Source organism: Embiotoca jacksoni, unplaced genomic scaffold (assembly GCF_022577435.1).
Source record: "Embiotoca jacksoni isolate LCO1_2020_lvr unplaced genomic scaffold, fEmbJac1.0.p SCAF_143, whole genome shotgun sequence".
NCBI classification, from domain to species: domain Eukaryota; kingdom Metazoa; phylum Chordata; class Actinopteri; family Embiotocidae; genus Embiotoca; species Embiotoca jacksoni.
In genome coordinates this window covers 120,454-129,222 of record NW_027185278.1, presented here as the reverse complement: position 1 = coordinate 129,222, position 8,769 = coordinate 120,454, and the positions used below count along the sequence as shown (strand labels likewise).

General features: G+C 52.8%; 1 pseudogene; it reads right to left on the bottom strand.

Moving 5' to 3' along the window:
* Nucleotides 1–681: 681 nt before the first annotated feature.
* The window catches only part of LOC138197600 (fidgetin-like), a 29,064-nt pseudogene continuing 20,976 nt past the window's right edge, over nt 682–8,769 (bottom strand).

The window sequence follows — 8,769 nt, the reverse complement described above, 5'->3', positions numbered from 1 at the left end:
AAGCTGGGCGGCAACGTGGTTTTACAGTTTTGTTTTTTTTTTTTTTTTTTTTTTTTTTTTAAAAGAGCAAAATGGAAAATAAGCGTTCGAGATTGGTCGAGAGAGTAGACGGGCGACCGAAGAAACAAACAAACAAAAACAAAACAAAAAAAAAGACGTAATGTTTTTACTCTCACTTTCGACGATGTTCCTTCGATCCAGAACACATCCGGTACATTCACTGTCACCTCTTTGCTATTTCGTCCGAGCCACTCGCCCGGGAAACCCCCCCCCCCCCCCACGCCGACCTTTAGTGCTCGTCGTCACGGAACCTCCGAGGTTACTGTACAATTCACAAACGCGTTCCTGAGTGTTGTTTTGTTTGTTTGTTGACGTTTGTTTCCTTTTAGCGGACGCGCCGGATCGAGAAGAGGTGAAAGAAGCGAGCCGCCACCCCCCCCCCCCCCCCCCCCCCGATGGACGACCGCTCTCGGCGAGACGGTTAAAAAAAAAAAAAGAAAAAAGACGATCTAACGGCGACCCGTCGTTTCCACGTTTTTTTTTTGGTCTTTTTTCGTAGTTTTTTTTTTCTCCCCCCCCAGACTGAAGTGTTTAAAGCTCTTAATAGTCATCAGCTCATGCCATGAATGTAGATTTGTGAGGCAAAATAAAACCCTACCCCCCCCCCCCCAAAAAAAAAAAAAAGAAATATCAGAAAAGCACCACTTCAGGCACTTGGATAAAGCCGAACTCAAATCTCAAGAAAAACAACACCAGAACGATATTTACAGACGCCGGGGCGTCTCTTCCGAAGGCCGACCTGCTTTGCAACGTGTAAACAATGCCCGGCTTCTTCTTCTTCTTCTTCTGGAGCGGTCCAATGAAAAACTCTCGCTCGGTAACTGCAACACAAAAAAAAAAAAAAAAACAACAAAAAAAAACAACTTGCCGGTCGTCCCGTCCTCTCGGCACGCCGGAAAAAAAAAACCCCCCAAAAAAAACCCAGACAACTCGGCGGGATCGCCCCTCGTTTTTTTGTTGTTGTGTTTTCTTTCTTTCTTCTCTCGCTGTCTTCTCTCTCGGCGAAAAAAAAAAAAAAAAAATAATCGATCGTCTCACTGACTGCAGCCGAACATTTTGTTCCACTCGGTGTAAGTGTCGATCTCTTTCTGCGATATACTGGCTTGGAATTTACAAAAGACGCTCTCGATGTCCGGGTAGGTGAGGGGCCGGATCTGCCCGCCCCGGGCCATCATGCCGGTCATGTCCATGCCCTGCGCCGAGACGTGCAGCAGGCCCACGAGGGCCTCCTGGCAGAGCCGGGCCAGGTCCAGTCCGGAGAAACCCTCGGTGCGCTGGACCAGCAGCGCCAGCTCCTCCTCGCTCAGGCAGTATTTGTGCTGCGACTGGACCAGGAGCTGGTTGACGATCTGGTGGCGGGCCGCGCTGTCCGGCGGGGGCGCCAGGACCCTCCGGGCGAAGTACCTGCGCAGCCCTTCGTCCATGTCCTGGGGTCTGCTGGTGGAGCAGACCACCAGCACCTGGTTGCCGCCGCCGTCGTCGCCCGAGCCCATGAGCAGCGAGTCCAGCTGGGCCAGCAGCTCCCCCTTCAGCCGGTTGACGGGGCTCTCGTCGCTGAGGTGCGCCGACAGCAGCATGTCCACCTCGCTGATGAACAGCACCGAGGGCTGCCGGCAGCGCGCCACCAGGAAGGACGCCCGGAGGATCTTCTCGCCGTCCGCCAGCCACTTGGTGGCCAGCGTGGAGCCGCTGAGCTGCAGGAACGGCGCCCCCAGCTGGCTGGCCAGGCAGCGGCCCCAGCAACGTCCTGCCGCTGCCCCGCGGCCCGAACAGCAGCACGCAGCGCGGCGCCGGGCCCAAGCTGCTGAACATGTCCGGACGCAGGATGGGCCACAGGACCTCCTCCTTCAGGGTCGCCTTGGCCAGCTCCAGACCCGCGATGTCGCTCCAGTCCACCGGGGGGCCCTGCTGAACGATCTCGGACGTCACCATGTCCAGGAGGTGGGGGTCGCTGGTCTTCAGCTGCTCCTCGGCGGGCCGGGAGGAGGAGGAGGACGAGGAGGAGGTCGGCCCCCGGCGCCGGGTGGGCGAGGTGGAGACGGTGGTCGTCGGCGCCGCCGCCTTGCTCGCCGAGGGACGGCGAGGTGAAGCCGGCGAGGGAGTCCGCCGAGCGGGAGCCCCCCCAGGGTGGAGGAGACGTAGGCCGGCGGAGTCAGCGGCCCGCCCGCCGCCTGGCCGCCGTACTTCCTCTGCTGCTGCTCCGACGACATGGCCGACTGCTTCTGGGGGTTGAAAGGCAGCGACGACTTCTCGGCGCTCCTGTCGAAGCCGCCGCCGGCGCCGTTGGAGCCCCCGTTGGCGCTGCTGCTGTCCGCTATCCGGTACATGGGGCTCTCGGCGGAGCTGCGCGCCTGGCCGTAGCCGAAGTTGGCGTAAGAGGAGTCCAGCTCTGCCTGGCCCGCCATGTAGAAGGCTTTCCTCTTCAGGGAGTTGGAGGAGCTGCCGTTCAGAGGCGTGGGGGCGATCGGGGTCAGGTTGTGGCTCTGGTACGGGTATCCGGGTAAAGTGGAGGAGGGGGGGGAGCGGCGTCGGGGCGGCGATGCCCGAGGGCAGGTACGAGGAGGGCGGCGGCGGCGCTCCCCCGGGGCTGTACCCCGGCCCGACGGAGCTCTGAGCCGGGTAGCCCGCCGGCGGGTAGTTATAACTCGACAGGTTGGGCGAGCCCCCGTTGTAGGCCGGGACCAGGGTGGGGTGGGCGGGCGGCGGCGGCGGCTGCAGGAGCCCGGAGCTGTGCAGCGGGGAGGGGAGCGCCGGGGTCGGGGCGGACTGGGAGCTGTAGCTGCTGTGCAGGTAGGAGCCGCTGTACGCCGGGCCGTATTCCTGAGAGGCCATGGAGGCGGAGTGGAGGGCGGTGGCCGCGTGGCTACCGCAGCTGCTGCTGGAGTAGCTGGGCTCGCTCAGGGTGGAGGAGGCCAGGCCCGGGGAGCTGCACATGCCGGACACCACCTCCGAGGCCGCCGCCACGCCGCCCTTGCGGACGGACACGCCCTCCGGGATGCAGCTCATGGGGTAGACGCCGTCCTGCCACGGCTCCGGCTCGCCCTTCCGCCCGTTCATGGCGCCCGGCGCCTCCGAGTACGAGCCGGGCATCTCCAGGATCCCCGAGTACTTCTCGGCGTACTTCTTGAGGAGGTTGGAGGCGGTGAGCGCCGAGATGTCGTCATTGGCCCAGGCGTACTGGTAGGCGGCGGAGCGCTGCAGGTGGCCCGGCACCGCCCGGTAGGCCTCGGCCTTGTGGGCCGGCGAGCGCGTGGTGGAAGAGATGTCGAAGTGCTGTTCGGCCCACTGGCTGTGCTCGGGGGTCCACTGCATCTTTAAGCCTGGCGGGGACACAAACAAACGCGTTAACATGTCGCTCCAATATATATAACAACAAAAAAAAAATTACTTTCGCAATAATTAAAATGACAACACCTTCAAATTGCTTGAAAAGGGAGGTGCGGGTCAATTAAAAAGGTGATGTTTATCCGAGAACGCCTGGATTTCCAAAGCTCGCGAGGACCCTGAAGGGAGCGCCGGTCGGGTGGAGGAGGGGTGGGAGGGGGGGAGGTAAGGGGGTGGCTGGAGATTCGGTTTGAAAATGCGCCACGAAGCAACACACGCGTTTAAAAAGGAAAAAAAGACAAAACTATCTGTGCCTGCGCGCACGCACACACACACACACACGCACGCACACACACACACACACACGCACACACACACACACACACACACACACACACTGACCCAGGCGGACAAACAGGCAGACTGCAGGAGCTGCAGCGAGCTATGAATTACAACACATTGTGTCTCAGGCTCAGTTCCTGTCTGCACCGCTCCACCTTGACCTCCTCCTCTCTCTCTCCTCCTCTCTCTCTCTCCTCCTCCTCTCTCCCGACCTCTCTCTTTACCTCTCCATCTGCCTCCTCTTCTTCACGCCTCTCTGCTGCCTCTCCCCTCTTTTTTTTTTTTTTTTTTTTTGGGGGGGGGGGTTACTCGTCCATCCCCCCCTCCCCCCTCCCCTCCCCCCTTTTATTCCTCTTCACCTCCCTCTTTATACCGACTCCATCTATTTTTCGATATACATCCCTTTTCATTCCCTTTCTTTTTTCCTCTCACCCTCCTATTTACTCCCTCCTCCTCCTCCTCCTCGCTCCACCTCATCTCAGACACACTCACCTGGCTCTCCAACCCCCCCCCCCCCCCCCCCTCCCTCATCCCCCACCCCCACCCTTTTTATTTTTTGTTTTATTGCCTCTGGAGGGCTGAGTGGAGAGCCACTGTTTCCTTTAATCCCAGCCAATGCCATCTGCAAACACCGACTCCGTCGGCCCCCCGTGCGACTCCGTCGCCGTCTTCGCTATCAAAGCCGCGGCGCTATCAAAAGGCTGGACGCGGCGTAATCACAGCAGCCGCGTGGCACATTGAACCCCCCCCCCCCCCCACACCTCCCCTCCACCCCGTTTGATTTGACTTAGCGCACACAAATAAAGGATAATATCGGTGTCATTTAGGCTGCTTCCTCCGACTTATTGACTGGCAGCGGCTGCATGCGGAGACCCGCAGCCGGGGGTCTGGTGAGCAAGCCGCCCGCCTCAGAATTGGTTTATATGTTGTTGTGTGTGTGTGTGTGTGTGTGTGTGTGTGTGTGAGTGTGTGAGTGTGTGTGCGAGTAAAAAAAAAAAAAAAAAAAAAAAGCAGCTCTCGCACAATAAAATCCGTTCACGGAGGGAGCAAATCTTCCCACTTCCTCCCGTCCATTTACCGCAAACACGCACACACACAGGAGGAGGAGGAAGAAGATGATGAAGAAGAGGAAGAAGATGATGATGATGAAGAAGAAGAAGAAGAAGAAAAAAAAACGTTCACACTCTCTTGCTCTCTCTTTTTTTTCTTCCGAGGCCTCGTGTTTGTTTGGTAACAACGCCGTGGAGGGGGAGAAAGGGGGGGGGGATCCCCCAGACTCCCATTTCCCCTCTCCCGACTCTCCCTCTCCAGCCGCCTCCCGGCAGACGCCGGTGGCTAATTAGCAGAATGGCGATCTGCTAATTGTGTTAATTTACAACATTTTAGCCGAAGGGAGTCTCGCGAAGGAAAAAAAAAGGGGGCCGGCGGGGCCCCGTCGGCCCCAGACAAAGAGCCGGGGGGGCGGGGGGGGGGGGGGGGGGGGTTTGTTTCTTTTTTTAATTTTTTACTATTAGCTGGGAGGCTTCCTTTGAATATTGAAATAAAATCGAGGAGGAAAAAGGAGCTCCTGAACAGATTGATTTCTGTTAAAACGTGTAAAAAAAACTATTAAAAAAAAAAAAACAACTCGCGCGGGCTTCGACGTCCGCCATTTTTGCGCCGACGCGGCGCCTCCGGAGCCGAGCTCGGTGAGCTCGAACGCTCGGGACGAGGAAAACGTGAGTTCGAGATTAAGAAGCCGGCGATAGAACATCAAAGCTTCATTGTCTGATGCTGCTTTTTAAACTCTCCGGTGACGACACATATTATATATATGATATTATTATATTATACGTAATAATATGGAACCGAAGCGGGCGAGGACACAAAAAAAAAAAAGACGCCAGCGAGTCAGATCAAGCCGAGTACTCGTCATCAATAAATAAAAAAGGGACGCATCTTCTCCCGTCCCCGTCCCGCATGACTCTCCTCTCTGCAGCCGACAACCTGCCCCCGTTCGCTGATTATCGACCCTCAGCTGTCAATCGAAAGACGCTGCGACGACGTCATCAAGCACTCAACCTGCGACTGACGCGATGATAATAAAGTCCGTTTTTATAGGTTTTTATCATATAAAGAAATACGATAAACTGTAACATGTTGGTAATTAGTGTGAATGCTTCACAGCATTCAACTTTATTCTTCTGGATTTATTATTCCGGCTTCTTACGTGTGTTGTTTGATCGCTAACCAAAACCAAACATCTTCTACTGGAAATGCATTTCCTGGTTTAGTTAACCGTCTCACGCAATTGAGACGGTCCATACTGAGAAAAAAACAACAACATTATTTTACAGTGAAAACGGTCAACTGGGTCTGCTATGGCAAGAGAGCGCTAGCGGGACAGATAGCCGCAGCTAAAGCTAAACTAAAAGGAAAAATGGAAGCGTTTGTAGCTCGTGACATTCTGGTACTTCAGTCAGCCGCCCAATATTGATTTAATAGTTCCAGCTTGACAGGGTTTGAGTTTTGTTTGTGTGATATTTTTGAGACATTTTGGATATAAAAGCTAATAACAGACCAACATTATGTCAGAGTAACAACAGGGAACCAGCTGGACTGATAGCCACGACGAGAGCTAAAGCTAAACTGGTCATGTGGGATCGAAAATGACACGCATTTTATTTTTTTTTAATTTTTATTTTTGGTACAAACATTCGTAGCAGCTGCAGAGACACGCGCGTTCACAATAAAATACACGGCCAACGAGCAGACGGGATTAAAATGGATGTTTCTTTCGCGGGGAAAACAGATCGATGGACGGACGGAGACGCGAAAGGACGAAAGACGGCGGCGAAACACTAAATAACAAGCCACACACACACACACACACACACACGCGCAGCCTGACACTCCATCAAACTCCAGATATGTGCTCTGCCTAAAGAAACACGAATGTTTCTAATTCCATCATTAATAAAGATAACATATATAAAAGAGTGTGTCGGGCTCCATCAGGGCTTTCATCTCCTCTATAATGAGGTTAATGCAGAGACACAGTGATTACCCCGGCAATGCAAATGAAGGCCAAATGATAACTTGCACTATTTAAATAAGGTAATAGCGATTACTCTACGTTATTCAAATGAGGACGGATGCTTTGAACCCGAGCGCTTTGAACTCGCTGCCTCCTTCTCCGGGAGAAAAAAAAAACATTTGGAAAGAGACGGAGGAGGATTGACTTTGGGACCGTTCGGGAGGGGAAGAGGACGGGGAGGGGGAGGGGGAGGAGGAGGGGGAGTAATTCGATGTGATGTAAACCGGGGGCGGCGAGCTAATAGACAAAAGTCGCTTAATGCGGCCTCGAACGACCTTGAAAAGTCGCAGAAGAAAGTCCCTTCAGTCGAAGATCCAAAGACAACGTCGAATCAACACCAAAAAAAACCCCCCAAAAAAACCATCGGCCATTCATTTCCAGAAACTGTCAAGGCCCCCCACCCCCTCCTTTTTTTTTTTTTTTTTTTTTTTTGGAACAAAAATTAAAATATGAAAAGATTTCAGCTACTTGTGGAGCCCCGATTTCCATGAGCTTTCATATTGCAGTGATTTATCTGCTGTGGCCTTCGTCGGGGGAAGGGAAGGGATGGTGGAGGGGGTGGGGGGGTCACAGGATTACATGCAAAAACGCTGCAGTTGAATGTTGTCCAAATTTCCTTTAGAGGAGCCGAATGCTTTATCTCTCTTTTTTTTTTTTTTTTTTTTTTTTTTTTTTTTATGTTCGGAGCTGCGAGGCTGCAGCATATTTGATTTTCGCTCTACGTCCGGCATCTTTCAAACGTGTGGGGTTGTGAGGGGGAGTGGGGGAGGGGAGGGGGTGGAGGGAGAGGGCAGGAGGCCTGGGGGAAATTTACAAAAAGCATTTTGGATGGACACATGATGCAGGGGAAAAGAAGAAGAAGAAAAAAAAAACAACAACAAGTGTGGGAAAGAAAAATAAAAAAAAATAAAAAAGCGGGAGGGGGGGGGAGAGATCGTGCACTCAGCTGAAACAACATCCAACAGAAATCTTCTCCACCTTCAAGTCCAGTCTGCCAGGTTTTTCTTTTTTTTTTTTTTCCCCTCCTCCAGCCTCCTCGTAGAGAAGCCCTAATCATTCTCATTACACTCGGCGTCCATCTGCATCAACAGAGCTGCCTATTACCGTGTGTGTGTGTGTGTGTGTGTGTGTGTGTGTGTGTGTGCGCAGTAAACAGCTCTTTAGAGAGAGCTAATGAGCTCTTTTAAGTCTGTCTGCCGTGTGATTCTGCAAGCGGGGTGTCAGAGCAAACTGCCCATTTCGGTAACGTCATAATTAAGCCGTATGTATTTGTGTGTGTGTGTGTGTGTGTGTGGATAAAACACACACACACACACACACACACACACAATCCGAGACAAGACGTACAAATGTTCGCGGCCTCTTTCTTTGTCTTTTCCCAACATAAACAGACACCAGAGAGACCTTCGAAGAAAAAAAAAATTCTTTCTTTTTAAAAAAAAAAAAAAAAAAAAAAAAAAAATCTGCAGAGGAAGAGGAGGAGGAAAGAAGAGGAGGAGGAGGAGCTGCGTGACAAGCGATAACTTCATCAGGAGTAGACCTGCTTTCACACACCACCGGGGAAATCTAAGCAGCCAGTTATTCAAATCCTTATCAAATACACCAGAGGGCATCTTTTAACCTCTAAATCACCGCACGGCACTGCAAACCTCAATATGCGGCCTTACAGGATGTAGCTATTGTTTAACGACGTGTGCGTGTGCGTGTGTGTGTGTGTGTGTGTGTGTGTGTGTGTGTGTTCGACAACCTCAGGACCGGGTTGTTAATGAGTCCGGCGCACACGTTCTGTGTCGAAGCCACGGGCGACGCCGCGCAAACCTACAGTAGAGATGTGATTAGGTTCCTCCACAAAAAAAAAAAAGAAAAAGAAAAAGAAGAAAAAAAAAAGAAAAGAAAAGGCAATTAATTATGAAATTAGTCACGAAGCTGGTGTCTCACTCACACACACACACACACACAGAAAGGTG